This window comes from Erinaceus europaeus, chromosome 21, assembly GCF_950295315.1.
Source record: "Erinaceus europaeus chromosome 21, mEriEur2.1, whole genome shotgun sequence".
Classification (NCBI taxonomy): domain Eukaryota; kingdom Metazoa; phylum Chordata; class Mammalia; order Eulipotyphla; family Erinaceidae; genus Erinaceus; species Erinaceus europaeus.
In genome coordinates this window covers 45085031-45110270 of record NC_080182.1, presented here as the reverse complement: position 1 = coordinate 45110270, position 25240 = coordinate 45085031, and the positions used below count along the sequence as shown (strand labels likewise).

Sequence of the window (25240 nt, the reverse complement as noted above, 5' to 3'; positions counted from 1 at the left end):
TATTTCCAAAAATGGCAGAAAGATCTTCTTACCACAGATTTCTTAAACATAACAGATAAGCTAATTTACAACAGTACAGTGAATATAATATAAATATAATCTATAAAAAGTATATATAAAGTATATAAAATATATAAAAGTATATATAAAGTATATAAAAAGTAAGATAATTATGCTTGGTGAAATAAGGCAGTGAAGGGGAACTACCATATACTTTCACTCATATGTATATATGTAGACCTGAAATATATTCGCTTGAAAATAAAACATAGTTAACACATCAGTAAGACCTGGGGAGGAATATGGTGGTTAATGTTGATGGTGGGCTGCACAGAACTGGTTGTGGGAGCAATGTACACACAATCATATTATCTTGTAATCACTTAAATCACCATACAGTTCTCTTATTGTCATTTATAATGATCATTTTTCTATCCAATATTTTCTTATCTCAACTTATTTTTTCCTGAGATAAGCTGTGAGGCTCAGACAAAAATTCTTTAGGTCATGGGCACCTTGGAATATACCCAAGATAGACTTCCTAGGTTTTTCCAAAATAGAGAACCCACACTCATCTGCTCTATTCTTTCCTATAGGTTCCTGATTATTAAATGACTTGTTCTACTTTATATCTTAAGGATTTTCAGCCATGAAGTTGCTAATGCTGCCATGATGCCAACCTGACTCCTCTGGACACATGACATCAACAATATGTCCTGGAATCCCACCTCTCCAAAGCCCTACCCCATAATGAAAATATAGAAAAAGGCTGGGAGTATGGGTCAACCTGCCAACATACATGTCCAGTGGAGATGCAATTGAAGAGTAGCCAGAAGTTCCACCTTCTGCAGCCCATAATGATCCTGGTTCATACTTCCAGAGGAATAAAGAATAGGAAAGCTTCCAATGGAGGGAATTGGATATTGATCTCTGATGTTGTGAACTGTCTGGAATCGTACTCTACTTATCCTATGCTCATGATAATCATTAAACCAATAAAGAATTTAATTTTATAATATTATGAATTATATTTCTCATATTTCATGCAACCTTTTTATTTATTTATTTTTTACTTCTAGGAGCTGTTTGCTAAATTTTCTAAAGGATATTGCTTTGCCTATGTTTTACATGTCCCTCTTCTGTATTATTTGTGTTTGGATGAGACAAATTTTTAGGCACAAGCTACTGGAGGAATGACCTGATAGGGAGATAAAGAAGAAACAGTACTCAGTGGAACATTTATTTACTATTGCAACAGCCTAGGTTTTCTCCCTGGCAGTATAAAGAACCATCAGGATAACTGCATGGATGATGAGGCAGTACAGTGTAACTCTATTTCCTCACATTCTATCTTCCCCAACTCTTACAAAAACTATAAGAATAATTGCACAGCTCATTGGTTGCCAATATGTAAGAGAACTTGAATTCATCCCTTAGCTTTATTTTCTTTCTTTTAAAAAAGATTTTATTTATTTATTGATGGGAAAGATAGTATGAGAGAAAAAGAATCAGGCATCACTCTTGAATGTGTGCTGCTGGGGCTTGAACTCAGGACCTCATGTGTGAGAGTCCAGCACTTTAATCCACTGCACCACCTCCCGGACCACTATTTTCTTTCTTGTGTCTAACTTCATTGTGTTTTCTTTTCCTTTTTTAAAAATCTTTGTTATTGCTTTCATTCTTTTTTTTTTTTGCATATCCACTTTTCTGTTCTGAATTTAGGTGGTGCCTGTGATTGAATGTTAAATCTAGACCATCAGCCATGAAAGAATTCTAAGCATTGATTATGTTGTTTTACCTGCAAGCCCTGAATTTAATACATGCATATAGGAAATGGGTAGGAGGTCAGAATAAGAACTACTATCCCTCAGTTTGGGACAGGCTTATAATAGAGTGGTTGTAAACTCCCAGTGAAACCTGAGATCCTGGGGACTAAAGTCAGTGCCCAGCATACCATGAACCAGAAATAAGTAGAGGTGGTCTATTTTCCTTCTCTCATTAAAGTACATTCAAAAATAACCTTTAAAACTAATGTAGAGGGGCATTCAGTAACAGAATACCTCAATACTAGGAGGATGTCAAAGGAAAGAAAACTTTTAAGACAGTTTAAAAATTTTCAGAAATTTGTATGATTGATAAATGAGGCATTTATGTTCATTCCTATTAAAGTGTAAACATATAAACCACTATTTAATTAAAAATTGATCATATGTCTAGAACTTCTTAAAACATAGACTGAGTCTTTTGAATACATAGACTGTCTTTGATATGATTTCTCTCTCAAAAGCCCAGACTAGGGAGAACAGAAGCAACCGGTAGCACAGCTATATACAAGATGCTGGGTATTATACCCCAAACCCTAACAAAAGGACTTTCTAATGTTAACCCTATCACCAAATAATGTGACAATAACAATAACTATCCATTGTCTTCTTGAACCCTAAGACAATAGGAACCTCACATTTCCACTATAGAGTCTATATTTCCCCCAGTCCTGGAACCTTAGGGTGGGGCCCACTTTTTTGCATGCTGCTCTCAATTCAAATCAAATAATATTGCATCCGCAGCTCACAACCTAATCAACACAATGAGTGCCACCACAGCATGCTTCACTTCAGACTGTGACCAGAGACTTCAGGTGTGGAATGACAACCCTTCAGCTCCATCATTCGGGTGAGACGTTTCCTTTCATAGTATTCTCTAACTCCATTCCAGGTGGTCCACTCCACAATAAAGTCCCCAAACCTAGATATAGTCCAGGTCGCCTGAGATAGAGCATGGGTTCACCCGTGCCCATAAACTAGGGAAAAGTATATACCTGAAAGCAGAAGTACACAAGAGCATGCACAGAATTCCCTTCAATACTTCATCTGCACTATGCCAGTCTTTAGGTCCATGATTGTTCAACAATTTGTTTGGCTTTGTATGTTAACTCTCTTTTCAGCCAACAGGTTCCGGATGCCAGAAAGATGCTGACCAGACTTCCCTGGACAGACGACCCCATCAATGTGTACTGGAGCTCTGATTCCTTGGAGATCCACCCTACTAGGGAAAGAGAGAGGCAGACTGGGAGTATGGATCGACCAGTACTGGGAGTATGGATCGAACAGTATGCTGGGAAATTGTGCAGATGCAGTCACATCTGCCATGTTGTCACCTCAGGCTACTGCTAGTTCCCGCAAGAGTCGGGACATTCTCGGAGTGCCTGTTTCACCATGTTGTGCCCTCAGGGCATTGTCTATTTCCCCGCAATATTTGGAGTGCTTTGGTTACTCCTCCCCCCTCCCATTCTCAGGAGAGTTATTATCCTATCCTGGAGTGCTATGGTTACTCCTCCCCCTTCCCATTCTCACAAAAGCTGCTCCTATAAAAGGCTTTCTTCTTCCACACCTCACTCTCTTGCCAGCACTCCACTCCGGTGTTCAGACACAGGAAAGGTTGCTGCATGAGGCAGCCATTTTCGCTACCTCCACGTGGCCCAACCTGCTTCTCTAGCACCCAACTCTGAGATACCAGCGCAAATAAAGATTTGTGTTCCCTCTTCGCTCCAGACCTCCTCTCATCTTCGCAGCCCACACAACAACAGTCAATGCCCATGTTTAGCAGGGAAGCAATTACAGAAGACAGACCTTCCACCCTCTGCAACCCACATCCACCCTGGATCCATACTCCCAGAGAGATAGAGAATGGGAAAGCTATCAGGGGATGGGATGGGATATGGAGATTGGGTTATGGGAACTGTGTGGAATTGTACCCTTCTTATTCTATGGTTTTGTTAATTTCTCCTTTCTTAAATAAAAAATAAAAAAATAAAAACACAAGATATAAATGATGCCACAAAAATTTTAAAAAGGAACATCACAGGTAGAAGAATGAACGTGTGCATGCTGACACACTGGATACTAAATGAAATGATCTCAGATCCATCATGAAGAAATTAAAAGCATCATATTTAAAGGTTTTTAAACTGAGTTTTTAAAAATTACATTATTGTTTTATTTATTGGATAGATACAGAGAAAATTGAGAAGGGAGGTGGGAGAGACACAGACACCTGCATCCCTACTTCACCACCTGTGAAGCTTTTCCTCTGCAGGTAGGGGTCAGGGGCTTGAACTTGTGTCCTTGCACACTAGAATGTGAATAATTAACCAGGAGCACCATCACCTAGCCCCAAACTGAAAGAATTATGAAATCAAGATGGAGGGTAGATAGCATAATGTTTATGCAAAGAGACTCTCATGTCTGAGTCTCCAAAGTCCCAGTTTCAATCTCCCCACACTGCCATAAGCCAGAACTGAGCAGTGCTCTGTTAAAAAAAAAAAAAAAGAAAAGCCATCAACAATGAAAAATTGCAGGCCAGAGATGAAACAGTAAATCATTAAAGCAAATCTTGAGAAAATATAAAATCAATGTTTTCAAGTATTCAAAATCATGAATAAAATTAAGTTTTACCAGAGTACTGATAATCTATGATTTATGAGGCTACTGGTGTATAAAATTAAGGCATAAGAATGTTGTCAAGTATTTTATAATTTGCCCACTATGTTATCTCCCTGATCTCTAAAGACACATTTTACAATAATTTAGGAGAGGAAACATAGTCATAGAATAGTATCATTTGGACAGATGCCACACCACAAAAAATCAAAACAAACAAGCAGCAACAACAACAACAACAAAAATGAAAACACATGAATGTCATGAAATAATATTTGGTACATCTAAAGAAACACACAGCCATAGGCAGGAGTAAGCATGAATGACCTGTGGCATATGGAAATAGAAAATTCTCAGTACAGAAGATACTGTGCTTGCTGGCACTTGGCAACTTTGGCAGTTGATTAGTGACACTGCAGTGAAACTTCATATGAAATAGGCCCATAGCAGACGATGAGACACTCCATTCCTTACCACATATATGAAAAATAAAATCTGTCACTGAGACACCTTCTGGCTCTATGAAAGAAAGCACACTAAATGTTCAAGTTGAGATGTAGTCAAGCTGTAGTCATGGTTGAATTTAGAGAAAGAAAGCACAGTGAATGAAATCAGTAATGTAAATGCTGGTAGATATATCAGGTAATGGATACAGAAACCATTCTGAGGAGAATTAAATAATTCAATCATGAACACATATACTAAAGAATAAAAAGATCAAATCAGGGTGGTGGCACACTGGGTTAATTGCATGTGTTATCATGTACAAGGACCTAAGTTTAATCCCTCAGCCCTAACCTGCAGGGAAAAGTTGTATAAGTGGTGAAACAGCATTGCAGGTGTCATTCTCTCTCTTTTCCTTTCCCTCTCAATTTCTCACTGTATTATATGAAGTATAAAATATTATAAGAATTGGGGTCAGGCGGTAGTGCAGCGGGTTAAGCACATGTGGCACGAAGCACAAGAACCAGCATAAGGATCCAAGTTGGAGCCACTGGCTTCCCATCTGCAGGGGAGTCCTTTGCAGGCAGTAAAGCAGGTTTGCAGGTGTCTATCCTTCTCTCCCCCTCTGTCTTCCCCTTCTATCTCCATTTCTCTCTGTCCTATCTAACAATGAGATCAATAACTACAACAATAATAACTACAACAACAATAAAAAACAAGGACAACAAAAGGGAGAAAAAATTATAAGAAATATATATATATATATATATATATATATATATATATATATATAAACTCCAGCTAGTGTTTCCCAGGCTATCAAGTAAAATAAAGTATTAAAAAAAGAACAAAGAACCCAGGTCATGACACATGTAATTAAGAAATCACGTTGCTATAACCAAGGATTTAGGTTCAATCCTCTGGTCTCCAGTTGAAGGTAAAAAGCTTTATGAGTAGTAAAGTGGGGCTTCAGGTATCTTTCTCATTCTCTGTCTCCTCTGCACCGTCTCAGTTTATCTAAGTTTCTATCCAGTAAGAAATGAATAAATAATATACTTTAGCCAAACAACACTTCCAGTCCAAGAAAAAAAAACAGAAGGGAAAGTGAAAAAGACAAAGCAAGAATAGACAATTATACAAATCTACTGTCCACCACAATTTCTAGAAACAGCAAGAGGAGAAAGGAAAGGAGAAATGAGAGAAACACACATACACAGAGTCCAGGCTGAGTTAGATTTCTTCCAAAAATAAGTGTTCATGAATGCAGAAATCAAAATAAGGAATAAATAAAAGAGCAGTGAAAGGAAAGATATATATTTATATATATTTTAATTAGCTAGGAGGAGTGATAAAGGAGGGTGGAGGGAAGAGGGAGAGGAAAGCAAGTTCCTCCCACAATGTATAGCACACTCAGTCACCTATCAATGGAAAAAGCAACAACAGTTGATTTTGATAAAACTGAAGAGGAGGGAAAAGGGACACCCATATATAATGATAATAATAATAATTTAATAATAATAATTATTATTATTATAAATAGAATAAAAAGCCTTAACAGTTAGTCTGCAGTTTGGATGGCTTCATATTGGCTGCACACAGCATAATTTTCTTCCTAAACCAAGCAAAGACAACCAATTATAAAAAATAAATAAATAAATAAAATAAAAATAAATAAATATATATCTTTCCTTTCACTGCTCTTTTTTTCTTCCTTCTTTTGGCTTCTGGATTCACTGATACTCATTTGTGAAGAAACAAGATGTGTGTTTTCCATGACTCTAGGAAACACACATTTGAAGTAAAGACAAACAAATTACATGTGACAGGCTACAACAAGGTACTCCAAGATAATAATGCAGGACAAGGCACAAACAGCTATTCTTCTTGCAGATAAAATACTTTCAGATCAAGTGCATAATAGGAAACAAAGACAGACACTGTTATGAGAGGAGGCAGTAGGATAGTGGTTATGATAAGAGACTGTCATACCTAAGGGTTCAAAGTCTCAGGTTTAACCCCCCAAAGTACTATAAGCCAGAAGAGAGCAGTGCTCTGGTAAGAAAAAAAAAGAAACAGAAAAAATACATGATATTTTGATTATATCATCATAACATAAACAGCACCAATTTTTGTTACCAGTGTAGATGCACACAAATTTATAAAACAAGTACTATCAAACCTTAAAGGAGATATTAATAGAACAATAGTGTGAATAGTATATATTTTAACATATTTTTTATTTTATTCTATTAATTTTTTTAAATTTCTTTATGGGGGATTAATGTTTTACATTCGACAGTAAATACAATAGTTTGCACATGCGTAACATTTCTCAGGTTTCCACATAAAAATACAACCCCCACTAGTTCCTCTGTCGTCGTTTTTGGACCTGTGCACTTTCCCACCCACCCACTCCAGAGTCTTTTCCTTTAGGGCAATACACCAACTCCAGTCCAAGCTCAGTGTTTTCGCTTCTGGTCTTGTTTTTCAACTTCTGCCTGAGAGTGAGATCATCCCATATTCATCCTTCTGTTTCTGACATATCTCATTTAACATGATTTCTTCAAGCTCTATCCATGATGGGCTGAAAAGGGTGAAATCACTATTTTTTAAATGTTTTTCTTAATTTCTTTATAGGGAATTAATGTTTTACATTCAACAATAAATACAGTAGTTTGTACACATATAACATTTCCCAGTTTTCCATATAACAATACAACACCCACTAGGTCCTCTGTCATAATTTATGGATCTATATTCTACCCACCCACCCAAGAGTCTGTTACTTTGGTGCAATAAGCCTGAAATCACTATTTTAAATAGCTGAGTAGTATTTCATTGTGTATATAGACCACAACTTGCTCAGCCACTCATCTGTTGTTGGACACCTGGGCTGCTTCCAGGTTTTGGCAACTACAAATTGTGCTGCTATGAACATAGATATACAGAGATCTTTTTTGGATGGGTATGTTTGTTTCCTTAGGATATATCCCCAGGAGAGGAATTGCAGGATCATAGGGTAGGTATATTTCTAGCCTTGTGAGAGGTCTCCAGACTGCTCTCCACAGAGGTTGGACCAACTGACATTCCCACCAGCACTGCAGGAGGGTTCCTTTGACCCCACAACCTCTCTAGCATTTGTTACTGTTATCTTTTCTGATGCATGACATTCTCACAGGAGCAAGCAATGACTTGGAGCATTTTTTCATATGTTTGTTGGCCTTTGAGATCTCTTCTGTGTTGAATATTCTGACCATGTCTTCTCCCCAATTTTTGGATGGGGTCATTTGTTTCCTTGTTGTTGAGTTTGCAAGTTCTTTATATATTTTGGTTACTAGCCTCTTGTCTGATGTATGGCATGTAAAGATCTTCTCCCATTCTGTGAGGGGTCATTTGTTTGGGTATTTGTTTCTCTGGCTGTGCAGAAGCCTGTAAATTTGATGTAGTGCCATTGGTTTATGCTTGCCTTAGTCTTCTTTGTCATTGGATTCGCTTTTTAGGAGAATAGAACAAATGCTACAGATGTTTATCAGACATGAAGTAGAGTTATAAGCAACTATGAATTAAATGTATCAGGCATCTGACACCTTAGAAATAATTCCTCAAAGTCAGTTTTCTCCACACAGCTAGTGTACATATGCAGAGCTGCAATCTCATTTTCCATTTACTGCACTTCAGGGGTCCTGTGAATCCCATGGCTTCTATTATCTTTGTGAAGGGACCAATCTTCTCTTCAACAGGCTGTGGGAAATCCTTGGTAGCAGGAAGATGAGTTGTGGTATGATACTTCCGTCTCAGTTGCATGTCCAGTCCATGAATCTGTTCAGGTAAACCGCATGCTAGGAACTGGCTCATCTGATGCCACTGAGAAGTTCCAGACAGAGCCCTGTCCCATTGTCCTTGCATGGCAGACACAGGTACCAGTTGGCCACATACTGGAAAACACTGGGAGATGCTAATCCCATTCCTAAGGACTCGCTCCAGCAATGCCATGTTCCTCAAGAATCATTTCTTAGTTCGTTTTTAAATGAGTTAAGTTACAGATACAGAATTGTATGGTGATACAGAGACTGAGTACCATTCAGCTGTGTGTTATGATTTTGCTGGAAGTTAAACCTGGGATATCAGAGCCTCAAGCATAAAAGTTTTCCACATAACCATTATGGTGGCACCCATACCCAGAGATCTTTTTTATTTGTTAGTTTCTTTTTAGTTGTTTTTTGAATTTGCTTTCCATGCCCCCCTTTTGTTGTCCTTGTTTTATTGTTGTTGTAGTTATTGCTAGTGTAGTTGTTAATGATGTTGGCATTGTTGGATAGGACAGAGAAATGAAGAGATGAGGGGAATACATATGGGGGAGAGAGAGAGAGACACCTGCAGAGCTGCTTCACCACTTGTGAAGGGACTCCCCTGAGGTGGGGAGCTGAGGGCTAGAACTGGGATTCTTATGCTGGCCCTTGCACTTCGTGCCATGTGCCCTTAACCCATTAGCTTAGCTTACTTCCCAGAACCCAGACCCAGAGACCTTAATACACTACTCAAATAAGAGGTATATTATTGAGATAAAATATTAACAAGGAAATAATAGTCTTAAATGAAGTTATATGTAAGATGATATATAATTATTTTAAAAGATGAATGGGGAAACATGCAATAGCACAGCAGGATAAGCTCACACGGCTTGCAGCACAAGGACAAGCATAATGATCCTGGTTAGAGCCCCCAGCACACCCAACTGCAGGGGAGTTGCTTCACAGGAAGTAAATCAGGTACGCAGGTGTCAATCTTTCTTTCTCCCTCTCTGGCTTCCCAACATCTCTCCATTTCTATTTGTCCTATCTAATAACAATGACATCAATAACAACAATTATAATAACTATAACAATAAAAACAAGCCAACAAAAGGGAAAATAAATAAATATAAAAAATTTAAAAATGTTTTTTAAATATGTGAATGGAGATTATTCGTAAGTGAACATAAAACAGTCTTATGGGTTGCATAGGGTGGAAGGTCTGGTTTCTGTAATTGCTTCCCCCAGAGAAATAGAGAATGGGAAGTCTATCAGGGGAGGGGGTGTGATGTGAAGATCGGGTTATGGGAATTGTGGGGAATTGTACCCCTCTTATTCTATGGTTTTGTTAATGTCTCCTTTCTTAAATAAAAAAACATTTTTATGAATTAGTCATACATTGGGATACACAGACAGACTTAATAAGTATGTAAATATGAATTCATAAAGAAACATTAACAAATAGTAAAGATCTCAAGTAAACTAACATCAAAATTGGCCAAACTAGGTAAGGAGCAACTAGGAGGCCCAAAATTCAACAGGATCAGGGAAATATTATAAATGAAACTAGAACATACAGACAAGTTAGTAAATTGGAGAAGATATTTATACATCAAATATCTGTCAAGCAACGGATATCAAACATCTAGAAATAGATGTACAAAAGGAAAGGAAAAAAGACAATAAATCAATAGAAATTACCCAAATAACTAACTAGACAATTTTCTACAAAAGAAATACACATAACCTAGAAATATATAGAGATATATTCTACTTTTTTATTAGCATAGTATTTTACTTATTATTAGAGAAATTAAAAAATAACCTACACTAAGGGTTGGAATATTAGAGAAATTTGGGGACCCGGTCTCTTTGAGTGACAATAAGTTTCCTCTACAGTTTCCAGTGGACATATATTGCTTTGTTCCTTTCTTTTAGCAGGTACTCCTTTGAATAATTAGAATGCAAAATTCCTGGGGTGATGGGTAGAAATAGGAATTGGACATGGTAAACAGTTCATTCTATTTAAATATTTTCTTCAAGATGAGAGCATTCTCTGTCCTGATCCACATTTCTTTATTATTATTAACTATAAAGATAGGAGGAGAGAGAAAGAACCAGACATCACTCTGGGGATACATATACTGCCAGGTATTAGTTATCTAATTAGTTATCTAATAATGATTGATAAGGTTATAGAATAAAATGGTATAACCACCATCATTAGTATCTTACATCCCATCCCTTTCACTGACAGGTCCTTATGCTTTGTCCTTCTGGGAATATGATCTTTTTGAGGTGCAGAAGTTGGGAGGTCTGCCTTCTGTAATTGTATCTCTGCTGGAATTGGGCATTGAAAGTTGGATCTATACTACTAGCCTGTTTCTTTCTTTTCTTAGTGTGGTTTGGCTCTGGGGAGGTGAGATTTCAAGACATATTGATTACATCCTCTGCCCAGGGAAGTCAGTTTGGCACCATGGCAGCATCTGTAACTTTGTGACTGAAGCATTAAGAAAAAAAGTAAAACAAACTGTTTAATAAACAGGAACCTAAAGGTAAGAATAGATCAGACTATAGTTGGGGGTTTCATATTTTAAGAGGCTAGGAAGTCTATTGTAGGTATATCCCAAGGGACCTTACAATTTTTTGCCTGGGCCATACACCTATCATGCAGGTGTGCTAAAAGTATTGGCTGGCAAGATGCTGTTAGAGTTGGGTATAGGGCTAGAAAGCTGGATCAAGGAAGAGAGTAGATCCCAAATATGGGAAAAGTATATAAATACCATTAATCAGAACCCTCATCAATCTGACCAAGGCCCTGTGTCTACTTATATTTAGCACAGGAGCCTATGTAACCCATACAGAAGTTTTAAAGGATGGATATGGGGACACAGACGTCTGGTGGTGGGAATGGTGCCAAACTATACCCCTGATTTTTTAAGTCACTATTAAATCACTCACAAAATAAAGAAATGAGTAAACAGATTCCATCTCATACCAGGCAACGACAGAAGTTAAAGATGTTATGGAGAAAAAAAAACTCTCCTAGGGGGGCAGGTGGTGGAACACCAGGTTAAACACACATAGTACAAAGCACAGTAATCATGGTCAGAGCCCCTACCCACCCTCCATCTGCAGGTGGGTTGCTTTGCAGGCAGGGAAGCAGGTCTGCAGTTATCTACCTTTCTTTCTTTTATCTCCCCTCCTCTCTCATTTTCTCTCAATAATAATAATAATAATAATAACTACTACATTTCTGGTGAGGATGCAAACTAACACAGTCCTTTGGCAAGACTGAATGGCCCTATCCTTAAAAAATTGAAAATAGGAGGCCAGGCAGAGGCAAGTTAAACACACACAGTACTATGCACAAGTATCTGGGTTTGATCTGGCCACTTCCCATCTTTAGGGGGATGCTTCACAAGTGGGGAAGCAGGTTTGCAGGTTTCTATCTTTCTCTTCCTCCTCTAGCTCCCCATCCTCTCTCAATTTCACTTTGTGAACTATACATTATAATCTTACAATCTTGTACCTACTATTAATAACAAATAAATGATCAAATAAAAAAGAAATACACATGGCCCCCAGACATAGGAAGACGTGTTCTACTTTTTACTAGGCTAGTGCTTCACTTATTCTTTTAGAAAAGCAAATTAAAATCTTACTGAGATTTCATCTCACACCTGTAAGTATAGTCTATCTTATTAAAACAAAAAATGGCAGGTGTTGATAAGGTAGTGGAAAAAGAGGAATTTTGTTAAGTTGTTGTTAGGAATGGAAACTTGAGTAGCCCTTTTGGGAAACCCTATGGTCAGTCCCTAAATTAAAAAAGATTATCTTATCATTCAGCAATACCATTCCTAGGCATTTATCTTAAAAACCTGAAAATACTAATTCAATGGGACATAATGCCTCTATAGTCACCTTATTAATAATAGCCAGAGAGAGTGGAAGCAACCTAGATGCCCACTGACAAAAGGCCAAATAAAAAAGGATAGGATAGTTTTTCAGGAGGCCTGTCACATGAAGTAACAGAAAACAGAATTGATCCCCCCCAAAAATAAAACAACAAATATCTATAATTACAGACCTTGCCAGATCCACCAACTACATCTGAAGACAGAAATGGTTGCTTGGACACATGCAATGTGGGTTTGGATCCAAATATAGAATATTTTCTCTCCAGGCAGCACAACATGGTGTGAGAAAAAAATAGAGCAAATAACATTCCAAAACTAATTCTATGAGGCTAACATCACCTTGATACTCAAAGCAGGGAAGGACTCTACCAAAAAAATAAAACTATAAACCTATATTCCTGATGAATATTGACACAAAGATCCTCAACAACATTTTGGTAAATCAAAACCAACAACATATTATGAGAATAACCCACCAATATCAAGTAAGATTCATCCCTGGGAAACAGGGATGATTCAACATTTCAAAGTCAATTAATGTAATCAATCATATCAACAATAAGATAAAACTCACATAATTTTATCAATTATGCAGAAAAAATAAATTCAACAAGGTCCAACTCCCATTTATGATAAAGAGACCATCAGAAAGGAAAATTCCTCAACATAATAAAAGCTATGTATGTCAAACTCAAGGCTAAAATCATACCCTATGGGGGAAAATGGAAAGATTTCCCCCCTAAAATCAGGAACTAGACAAAGATACCCTCTCTCACCACTTTTATTCAACATAGTGCTAGAACTCTTCGCCATTACAATCAATGGAACCCAAATTGGAAAAGATGAAGTTAAACTATCATTAGCAGATGATATGTTGATATACCCAGAGGACCCCAGAAACGATGCCAAGAAACTACTGGAAATAAATTCAGTAACATAGGTTACAACGTCAGTACTCACAAATCCATGGCATTTCTCCACACAGAAGATGGACCAGAGGAAACAACACTGAAGGAAGCAATCACATTGACAATTAAATCCAAAGAGATAAAAAGCCTAGAAGTAAGTCTAAGGATGTGAAGGATATTTTCAAGGAAAATTACAAAAAAAAGTTAAAAGAAATAGAAAATGACACAAAGAAATAGAATACCCCATTCATGGATCCATAGAGTAAATAATAAAATAGCTCTTCTGCCAAAAGCAACTTACAGACTCAAAGAAATCCCTATTAAAATTCCAGTGACAGATTTCAAAGAAATTGAATGGCTTATTCAAAAATTTGTGTGGAACATTAAAAAAGTACAAATAGCAAACATATTTCTGATGAAGAAGAAGTGGAAGAGAAGGAGGAGGAGGAGGAGGAAAAATAGAGTCATCACAACACCCATATTTATGTTATACTGCAAAGCAATAGTCCTTTAAAATAGTGTTGTGCTGGCACAAAAGTGGACATATGGACTAATAGAATAGGATAGAGAATCCGAAACTTAACCCACACAGGTATAGGCACCTCAGATATGACAGAGATCAAATATGCTAGTGGGGAAAAGAAGGTCTCTTTAGCAAGTGGTGTTAGCAGAACTGGACAATCACATATAGAAAAACAAAACTAGACCACCAATTAACACCATACACTAAAATTAGCTCAAAATAGGTCAAAGATCTAGATATTATACCTGAATGTATATAGTATTTAGAACATGTAGGTGGAAGATTTTATAACATTAACACTAAGGATATATTTGGAGACTTCATAGGCAAGATAAACAACAAACAAGATTGAAGAAATGGGACTGTATCAAATTTAAAATCTTCCATGTATCAAAAGAAAATTCCTTAAGGATAAACAGGAAGCTTAGGAACTGGGAGGTCATATTTGCACATCATTTTTCTGGCAAGTGGTTGCTATCAAACATCTAAAAAAAACAAACAAACAAAAAAAAAACCTCACACAGTTCAACATCAAGAAAAAGAACAACCCAATTAAAAAGGGGGCAGAAGATACAAATAGACACTTATCTAGAGATGTGATACAGATGAGGGCTGGGTGGTGGTGCAGTTGGTTACAGTGCACAAGAACTCAGGTTCATTTCCTGGTCCCCACCTGCAGGGGGAAAGCTTCATAAGTGGTGAAGCAGTGCTGCAGGTGTCTCTCTGTCTCAATTCCTCTCTAACCTGTTCCCTCTTGATTTATGGTTGTCTCTATCAAATAAGTAAAGAAAGATAATAAAAAAATTAAAAACCTGGTCTATATATAGGTTTTGGGATTTTGTTAGAAAATGAACTTCCTGGAATGGAATTTGAGAATACTATGAAAGGAAAGGTCTCGCCCGAGTAATGAGGGTGAAGAGTTGGCATCCCATGTCTGATGTCTCTGGACACAGTCTGAAGTGAAGCATGCTGAGGTGGTACTGGTTGTTTTGATAGGTTGTGATCGGCGATGCAACATCATTTGGTATTAACTGAGAGGAGCATGCAGGAATGTGAGCCCCACCCTAGAGGTTCCAGAATTGGGGGAAATATAGGCACTAAAGAAGAAGCTGGAGGATCCTGCTGTCTTTGGTTTAAGAAGACAACAGATAGTTCTTACTATAATCACATTATTTGGCAATTGGGTTAACTTTGAAAAATCCCTTTGTTAGGATTTGCTGTATCATACACAACATCACTGTAATTTGTGTCCTTTTACATTATTTACATATAGCTGTGTCACCATAAGAAAGAGCATATGTTCACATGTATCCATAAATTAGGGCAAAATATATACCTGAAAGCAAAAATACACAATAGTCTGTAGTGAGTCAGTAAAAAATTCATAATGAAATAGTGTCTACTTAGACTTAGATACCCTCCTCACCTACTTCCTATTACAGTTCTCTCACTCACTCCAAAGCTAACTTCATCAAAGCAAGGACTACAAAAGCTGAATAAGGGCAAGAGATGGGCATACTTTAACGATGACTCTTTAGTCACTATAAGGCTACCCCATCAGCTGGGTCATATCAGGGAGTCCTGATATTCCCAAACAGACATGACGGGCCTAGACCTCAAATGAATCCTTCTCTCCATTGTTATTGGTCATTCCTAACAGGAACAACACAATAGTCCCCTTTGTGGGTCCCCATAGGAACTTGCCCTCAACTTGGATCAACAATGGTAGAGAATGTTCCATCCTCTGAAGGGAGGCTGGACAATATACTCTATGCTACACCTGAGGAAGATGGGTCCTGATATTTGGGCAGCCTGGAGAATTCCTACTTATGACCACAGAATGTGAGCTCATATCTATAGGGATACAGAGGTCACATAGGCTCCTAAGCTGAAGATGGACCCCAGATCACATCAAATTGATGGGGTTTACAGTCAACAATATTTATATACCTTTCCCATGTTTGGAAGCTAATCTCTTCCCTGATCCAACTTCTGGTGTTTCTGCCAGCCATAACATCACCTCCCCAGACAATAATTAGGACCCACTTGCATATCAAATTCCAGGTTCAAGCAAAAAAATAAATAAACAAAAAAACTAGTATAGCCACAGGCCATTTCGAATATAACTAAAATATGCCTACTACTAGCTATCTATAAAATGGAGTCCACCCCCCAACTCTTCATCTACACTGTTCTAGCCATGAGGTCTATGATTGGTCAACAATTTGTTTGGATTTGTATGTTAACTCTATTTTCAACCACTAGGTTCCAGTTGCTAGCATGATACTAACCAGCCTTCCCTGGACAGACAATCCCACCAATGTGTCCCGGAGCTCCGCTTCCCCATAGCCCTTCCCCACTAGGCGAAGAGAAAGACAGGCTGGGAGAATGGATCAATCAGTCAACACCTGTGTTCATCAGGGAAGCAATTACAGAAGCCAGACCTTCCACCTTCTGCATCCCACAATGACCTTTGGTCCATACTCCCAGAGGGTTAAAAAATAGGAAAGCTATCCATGGAGGGAATGTGATAAAGAGTTCTGGTTGTGGGAAGTGTGTTAAGTTGTCCCCATCTTATTATATGGTTTGGTTTAGTTAATGTTTCTTTTTTATAAATAAATAAATTATAAAAAATTTAAAGAGATACAGATGTGCCACAGATATATGAAGAGATGCTTCTGTTCACAGATCACCAGAGAAATGCAAATTAAAACCACATTGAGATACTGTCTCACACCTGTGAGAATGACTTATCAACAAAACAAGAGAAGATAAATTTGCAAAGGATGTGGAGGAAAAGGCACTCTATTATACTGCTATTGGGAATGCAAACTGGTACAACCACTAAGGAGAACAAAATGGAGAATCCTTAAATAAACTTACTGAAATACCTTATTATCCAGAAATTCTACTTTTACAAATCTATACAAAATAAATAATAATAGTTCAAAGGGATATGTCTACCCCCACGTTCATAGCTGCATTATTCACAATATCAATATATGGAAGCAATCAAAATGCCCTTTGAAAGAAGACTGCATAAAATGCTTATGGGGCATATACTCAGTGGAGTACTAATCAGCAATAAAAAGATGACTTGTATTCTTTGGGATAAAATGGATGGAACGCAAGAAGATTTTGTTTAATGAAATAAGTAAGCAGGAGGTAAAGGACAACTACAGTATGGCTTCACTCATGTGGAATTTAGAGAACTGAATACATGAACTTGAAATAGAGAAACAGAAAGGCAATTCATATTTAGATTGTGGAAAACTATAGTGATTATAGTGGGCACAGACCTTCTGTGGTGGAAAAGGTATGAAACTATAGCTCCATTAATTTATAATCTCATAAATCACAATTAATATAACATGTTGGGGGATAGATTTAATACTTCAAGTTCTCTAGCTGCCTCAACCACAGTTCTCATATAAGTATATTTTAAAGATTTAATTTATTTATTAAGTAGAAATATAGGAGGAGAGAAAGAACAAGACATCCCTTTGGTACATGTACTGCTGGGAATTGAATTCAAGACCTCATGCTTGAGAGTCCAGTGCTTTATCCACAGTGCCACATCCTGGACCACAATAAATATATTCTTTATCCTAAGTTTTTAATGTTTCAGATTTGTAAAATGATCAAAGCTAGAGACTGGGATTAAATGGTTCAAAGATCTCTAAAGGTATCTCTGTACATACAGCTTTTCTAAACATCTAAGTCAACTGTAACTTTAGGTTTGGTAGATAAAAATCATTTGGCCCTGTCAGTATCTAAACTATGGAGATTTCCTGATACCACTAAAGGGCACAGAGCACAGTGAGGCCAATTATATTACTGGAGAGGCTAACCATTGGATTTTCATAGTAAACAAATCCCCAGTTAACCTGGTTAGAATAATAATTAATCCTTGATATTTTAAAGGTGTTTCAGGATTACAGGAAACCCTTTGCATTATTTTTAAGATCCTCATTTGTCCTAGTGCTGTAAACTCTAGGACTTTGTCCATACTGCGTGGTATTCATTTCTCTATAATTCCTTATTTCTTCTAATTCCTACTACCTCAGTTGAACTCAAGTACCGGGCTAGCTTTGCAGGTGGAAGACAGATGACCAGAGACTCATGGCTAGGCTAGGAAGCACTATTTATTCATGTGGAACGCAGCGCAATCTAAGCCATCTCTAATCACAATCCTGACCTTATATATACTCGCCAAGTAGGGTGGAAACAGGATGTGATGTAGAGAGGGTGGAGTGAAAAGAGACTGGTGAAAGTCAGGGTGACTATGAGAGGGGGAGGAGCAAAAAGGCATCTTGAACTAGTGGGGATTAAACCAGTGCTCTGCAGGCTGGGCGGTGCTTAGTTAACAGTGGTTATGTAAATAGAATACAGTGTTAAGCAGGGGGATTAAACCAATGAAACAGAAGGGGTTCTAGAAGCAGAATTAGAAACATACCAACACTCAACCAAATCACTACTAGTGCTGTCATCAAGTTGCTACTGAATTCTTACTGTGGACTATAGCCAAAGATATTGAGATTGAGATATCAAACACATAACTACCCAAACCTGGGGAGATCTTTCCTAATACATGAAGTTACCTACATTTACTTTAGAAGGCACATCATCTAACAAAGTCAAGATACTAGATACAGGATAGCTTAGGGTACTGGGTACAGGTGTACATGAATCCATAAACAAGGGGCAGTTATATAACTCAAAGTAAAACTGTTTGATTCCTCAGTGATTAGACCTAATAAACCTGGAATCCTAGTTAAAGTGCCTAAAGAAGGCATAATAATTCTCTATTGATTAGACTTAGACCAAATTAAGTTGACAGTCTAGGAGGAAGGGCCAAAGATGAAAGATTCCAAAAACCCAATTCTACTTGGGTTCAATAAATGACACTCAAAACTTAGACAACTGGGAGAAAAATCTAAGGTCATCACATAAAGAGAAGACCACAAATGTTGGACAAAGGGAAGAGACTGGCTACTTAACAAATAGCCTTTTTGGTCAATATCACATTACCCCAATCAGCTGGGGCCCCTGTCATGGCATCCATGGATTCCCAAACAAATATGATAGGCCTAGACCTGTACTTTAATGGATCCCTCTCTCCACCATCACTCGTCGCTTACTTCAGGAATATCATTATAAGCCCTCTTGTGCACCTTCCCAGGACCTTGCCCTCACCATAAAGCAGTGACTGTAGAAGCTGCCTCAGTCTCTAATGGGAGCCTGGCCTATCCTGTGATGTCCCTCAAGGAAGACTGGTCCTGAAATGAGTGCAGCCTATAGTATTCCCAGCTGTGATCATGAGCTGAAAGCTCGGGACAATAGGGACTTTGTTACTATGTAAGCGATAGCCCTAAATATATATGCTCTGGTTTGGGTGGATAGGGGTAGTTAAAATTATTCATGGATTTTTTTCAATAATAGGAGCTATTTTCTGTCCAAATTCAACTTTCTAGCTCTTTTCTCTACTGTGGCACAGTTTTCTCAGACAATATTTTTATCTATCATAACAAAGCTCAAGTAAAATTGAACATAGTTGTGGGATCCTAGAAACATGCCTAGAATAGACTTTTTAGCTTCCTTTCACCCTAAAATCCATAATCTCATCCATTCTTTGCCTACTTTTTGATTCCTGTTCATTGATCATTTTGTTGCACTTTATGTCCTGCCATGTTCCAGCCATCAAGTTGTAGACACTCTCATTATTCCATCCTGACTATCAGGATGACTGACTCAGTGAGAAGAGGCATTAGATTTGGGAAAAGTATGTAGTACAGAAGTTGCTCTCATCAGGACCAGCGAAAAATGAGAGAAGCATAGGAATTCTGAGAACATTCATAAGGAATTGCATTTTCCCACTTTCTCTTTTACATTTGACATCTTTAACTTGGGAAATTTACATTATTATCCTCCATCTTATTACTTCCTACCTACCTGCATTCTCTCTCCTCCCAACAGAGGGCCCCTTCTCATCTTCCAAAAGGGTCAAAATGTCTTCCTTAGATACAGAAAATCCTGCTTGATGAAAAGAAACAAGGAATGTGAGTTTTCATTCTTTAATTTTAATTATTTATTATTTTATAGGTACAGAGAAATGAAGATATGGGGGAGATAGAAAGGAAGAGAGACAGAGAGAATAGTAGCTTTACACCACATTTGAAGTTTTCCACATGCAGGTGAGAATGAGGGTCTTGACCCTGGATCTCTGTGCAGTGCTTAACATATGTGATTAAATCCTGGCCCCCAGAATGCCAGATTTTCTATAGATTCTCAGATTCACAATCTTGCACTGTGTTCATTAAAAACATGCCATTATTAAAAACTCTAAAATTATTTTAATACCTTGTTCTGACAATACCTTTTCTGTCTCATTTATAAAGATGTATACTTACAGGCAGGGGTAGAAAGCATAATGGTTATGCAAAGAGACTCTCATGCCTGAGGCTCTAAAGTCCCAGGTTCAATCCCCTGCACTACCATAAGCCAGAGCTGAGCAGTGCTCTGGTAAATAAAAGGGAAAAAAAGATGTATACTTACATTTTTATTATAGATGGAGAGAGAGAGAGAAAAAGTAGGATGAAATAGAGAATAAAAAGACCCCAAAAACTCTGTTTCACTACCTTGAGAAGCTCCCCCCTGCAGGTGGGGAACTGAGGCTTGAACCCTTAATCATGCCTGCCAACATGTGCACTCCATCAAGTGTGCCACAGCAGGGCCCCTGTACCATTATTAAATTCAGACTCTAATTCTATTTCAAGGCACAACTGAAAAAAGGAGTAGAGGGAGTCGAGTGGTATCACAGTGGGTTAAGCGCACATGGCACAAAGTGCAAGGACCAGCATAATGATCCCACTTTGAGCCCCCAATTCACCAACTGCACTGGAGTTGTTTCACAGGTGGTGAAGCAGGTCTGCAGGTGTCTATCTTTCTCTCTACCTCTGTCTCTTCTCCTCCTTTATCCATTTCTGTCCTATCTAACAATGACACCAGTAACAAAACAATAATAACTACAACAACAATGAAAAACAACAAGGGCAAAAAAGGGAAAATAAATAAGTATATAAAAAAGGTTTAGAAATTACACTTTAAATCTGGAAGTCAATATTTATTTCTTTAAACATCAAAAGTGACCACTAATATAAACTGAAGTTTGCACATCACCTCAAAATGAGAAATGGGTTGTGAGGCTACATGAAATTTCTATTTATATCAGTAGCCAGTCTGTGGAATATCAACTCAATGCAGTAGTGTGACATAATATCACAAATAGAAGGAACAATCAGGAAACAGCACACCACACACTGGGGAAAATTAACTGTAGAGTGAACAGGGAATTCTGTAGCGTTATGCTCACCCAAAGAGACCAGGTTTGCATAGTTCTCTAACATCACATCTCTGTACAGGTCCCGCTGAGTCTGGTCCAGGCATTCCCACTCCTCCTGGGAGAATTCTATGAACACATCCCTGAAAGTCAATGCCTCCCGAAATTAAAAAAAAAATCTTGATGTTTTTGGTAGAAGTCACAATAACAGGAAGAGATAATTAAATACTGCTTCTCAATGTGCAGAATCTTCAGAATTATCTGATTAGATACATTTCACATATTTTACTGTATAACAGTCTCTCTTGAGATACAAAAACCAGAAGAGGTGGCACTTTCTTGGAGGATAAATGATTTAACCAAAGCACCAGCACAGGCTGATATAATAGCAGTGATGTTGAGAAGTTAAACCCAGATGATGCCACAGGGGTTCTGAGCCCAAATGCATTTCCATTATTATCTAGCTCATTTTTAATATTTAGTGCCTTTGCCTCTGCTTGATGAGCTCACAACTGAAGAGGGAAAAAGAGAGCTCATAGTGAATCTCAGAACAGAAATACATATAGAAAGTATATGTTCCAGGGGCTGGCTGTTGTCGCACATTGCCGAGCACACATGTTACAGTGGTCCCACCTGCAGAGGGAAAGCTTTGTTAGTGGTGAAGCAATGCTGCAGGTGTCTCTTTTTCTCCCTCTCTCTATTTTCCCTACTCTCTTGGTTTCTGGCTGTCTCTATCCAATAAATAAGGATAAAAAATGTTTTAAAAACCTGTTTAATAAACAAATAAACTGTCTGTTCCAGAGAAATGGAAGAATAATATGTAATAATATGCAGATATTAATCTACTCAAAATGTATAAAACTACATAAACAGTGGCAATAATGATATTATCTCTGAAGTACCAACAAACCAATAAACTGGCATGTTTTACCTTATGTAAAACAGAATATACCTTGAGAAGAAAGAGACACATAGAGAAGCAAACATAACGAAGGGCTTTTTTTTTTTTTTTACCAGTTTTTGGAATGAGAATATTTAAAAAACAATCACATTTTTAAAGTAAAAATGTGATTATATCACATGGTGACAGTTTATGGGATACATAGAGAGGTGGATCACTGTTATAAACTAGAGAAATGCAGATTTTCCTATTTTTTTAAAATTTTTTCATTATCTTTAAAATGGATAGAGACATCCAGAAATCAATAGGGAAGGGAGAAAGAGAGAAAGAGAGACAGAAAGACACCTATAGCACTGCTTCACCGCTTGTGAAGTTTTCACCTGCAGGTGGGGACTGGGGTTTTGAACCTGGGTCCTTACGCACTGTGACATGTGCACTCAACCAGGTGTGCCACCACCTGGCCCCCTTTTTCTCTGTCTTCTTGTAGAAATTTAGCCTTCCTTTTTTCTATAGGCACACAGAAGAAAAGAGAGTATAGGGAAAAAAGATAGCTCTGCAGCTTTCTCCAGTTTAGGGAAAAACGTTTGTGATCCTGGAACATAGGCATGACAAAACACTTTAATGGTCTGGAGCAGTGCATTTTCATTTCAACAAATTTAAACTGTATAACTTTTTTCTGTGTAGGAGAGTTTATGCTAATCTCACACTGAAGACAACACTATGATGTAAGAATTACTATTTCTAAATATTTACTTTGATGGTTTTTTTATTTAGGTAAATTAAACTTTTCTTGAAAACAAAACATATTACGGAAAATAGAGAGGGAGTAGAAGACTCACAAACTTCATGATCACATAGTGGAGGAGAGAGAGAGAGAGAGGAATTAAGAGTAGAGAAAGACTTATATGATGTGGTCTGGGCCAAAGAGCAAGCCTTTGATTTTTTAATTTATTATTTGTTCTAGTAGATATTATATTTGAATACACATGGGAAACATTAAATAGTATAGCACTTTTTTTCTTTGTTGAGATTGAAAAGTTGGAGTGAAAAATACTATCCCCACCCCAAGTCAGGGAATCCTAGAATTTCCTCATAGATGCAAGAGTCAATACCTCTTATAGACCCTCTGTCCACCATCACTGTCACTTAGATCAGGAATATCATCAGAAGGCTTCTATAAAGGGATTCCTCAGGAACTTGCCCTCACTATGATTTAGCAAATCCATTACCAATTGGATTTCCCACTTTCCAGAGGGATTCTGGGTCATTCTACTCTGCCACTTGAGGAAGACTGGTCCTGATAGTCCATGTGACCATGGACTGCAAGAGCAGACTTCTTCTTCTTCTAGTGTTTGCCCTTCTTCCGTAGCCAGTCAACAGCGTCAGGTTGAGCCTGATGTAAAGTTTCAAGACCTCCTTTGAATCTGGAGAGGTTCGCAATCGTTGACTATGTGGGTCATAGTCTGTCTGTAGCCACAGGGGCAGTTCGGGTCGTCTCTGGCTCCCCAGTGATGGAATATAGCGGCGCACCGGCCATGGCCTGTTCGATAGCGATTGAGGAGGGCCCAATCATAACGTTCCAGGTCAAAGCCGGGTTGATGCTTGCAGGGGTCTGTGATGAGGTGTTTGTTCTTTACCTCAGCTGACTGCCAACTCTGTTTCCAAGAGTCTGGAACAGAGAAGTTCAGTGTAGGCATAGGAGACCAGATTGGAAGATGAGACATCAAGCTTTGAACAGGGTGGGTGAAGATATCCGCGTATATTGGCAGGTCCGGTCGAGCGTAGACTAGGGAAATGAACTTAGATGATGCCGCATCCCGACGAATATCTGGTGGGGCGATGTCGCTAAGAACTGGCAGCCATGGAGCCAGGGTGGAACGGATGGTTCCAGAAATTATACTCATGGAGGAATATAATTTGGAATCGACCAAGTGGACATGGGGGCTACGGAACCATACTGGGGCACAGTATTCTGCAGTGGAATAGCATAATGCCAGAGATGATGATCGTAATGTGGAAGCACTCGTGCCCCACGAGGAGCTGGCCAGTCTTGCAATGATGTTATTCCTCGCACCCACCTTTGCTGCAGTTTTTATGAGATGTTCGTGAAATGACAGGGTGCGATCGAGAGTAACGCCAAGATAGACTGGCTGGGGTTCATGCCAGATTCTCGTATCGTCAAGCTGCACATTAAGCTCACGCGAGGCTGAGGCATGGTGTAGATGGAAAACAGATGATACCGTTTTTGTAGTGCTAGGGATTAGTTGCCATTTTTTACAGTAATCAGATATCAGAGACATGTCTTTCGTAAGTGTTTTCTCAAGGATGTCAAACTTGGATGCCTGAGTTGCACAGCAGATATCATCAGCGTAGATGAACTTCCTTGAAGAAGAGCAAGACTGATAGAGCAGACTGATAATGACTCAGAGGTTATATAGGCTCCTGTGCTTATTATGAATATAAATGGGCCCTAGGCTGATTGATGGGGTAAACAGTTAATTGTATTTATATATTTTCTTCAAGTCTGGGAGCTACTCTCTGCCCTAATCCAACTGTTATTCCTTTTCTCTACTATAACATAATCTTGTCAAACAATCTTTTTAGTCAACCTGCTTTCAATATAAAGCTCAAGTTCTTAAGAACATATCAAAAATGGAATCCTTAGTTTCTTGTCACCCTAAGAACCCTATTACTTCCTGGTTCTATTTATTATTAAACACTTTTTCATGCCTCTTACTGCCTTTCAGACACCACATTGAAGATACTATTCCTGAACTCCATGGGCAAACTCACCTGGAACCACCTCTAGAACCTTACTCACCTAGGGGAAGAAAGAAACATACTGGGGGTATGGATTGACCTGACAATGTCCATATGGAATGGAGAAGCAATTACAGAAGTCAGAGATCCTACCTTCTGCACCACCAAAAATAATTTTGGTCCATACACCCAGAGGGGGAGAAATGTTAGCAGAA

General features: G+C 38.2%; 1 protein-coding gene and 1 pseudogene across 1 annotated transcript in view; both read right to left on the bottom strand.

The window, feature by feature from the left end:
* The window catches only part of LOC132535326 (zinc finger protein 431-like), an 827521-nt gene that overhangs the window by 782053 nt on the left and 20228 nt on the right, over window positions 1–25240 (bottom strand). The gene's annotated exons all lie outside the window — the stretch shown is intronic.
* LOC103128337 (ubiquinol-cytochrome-c reductase complex assembly factor 1-like) lies at window positions 8413–8876 on the bottom strand (annotated as a pseudogene).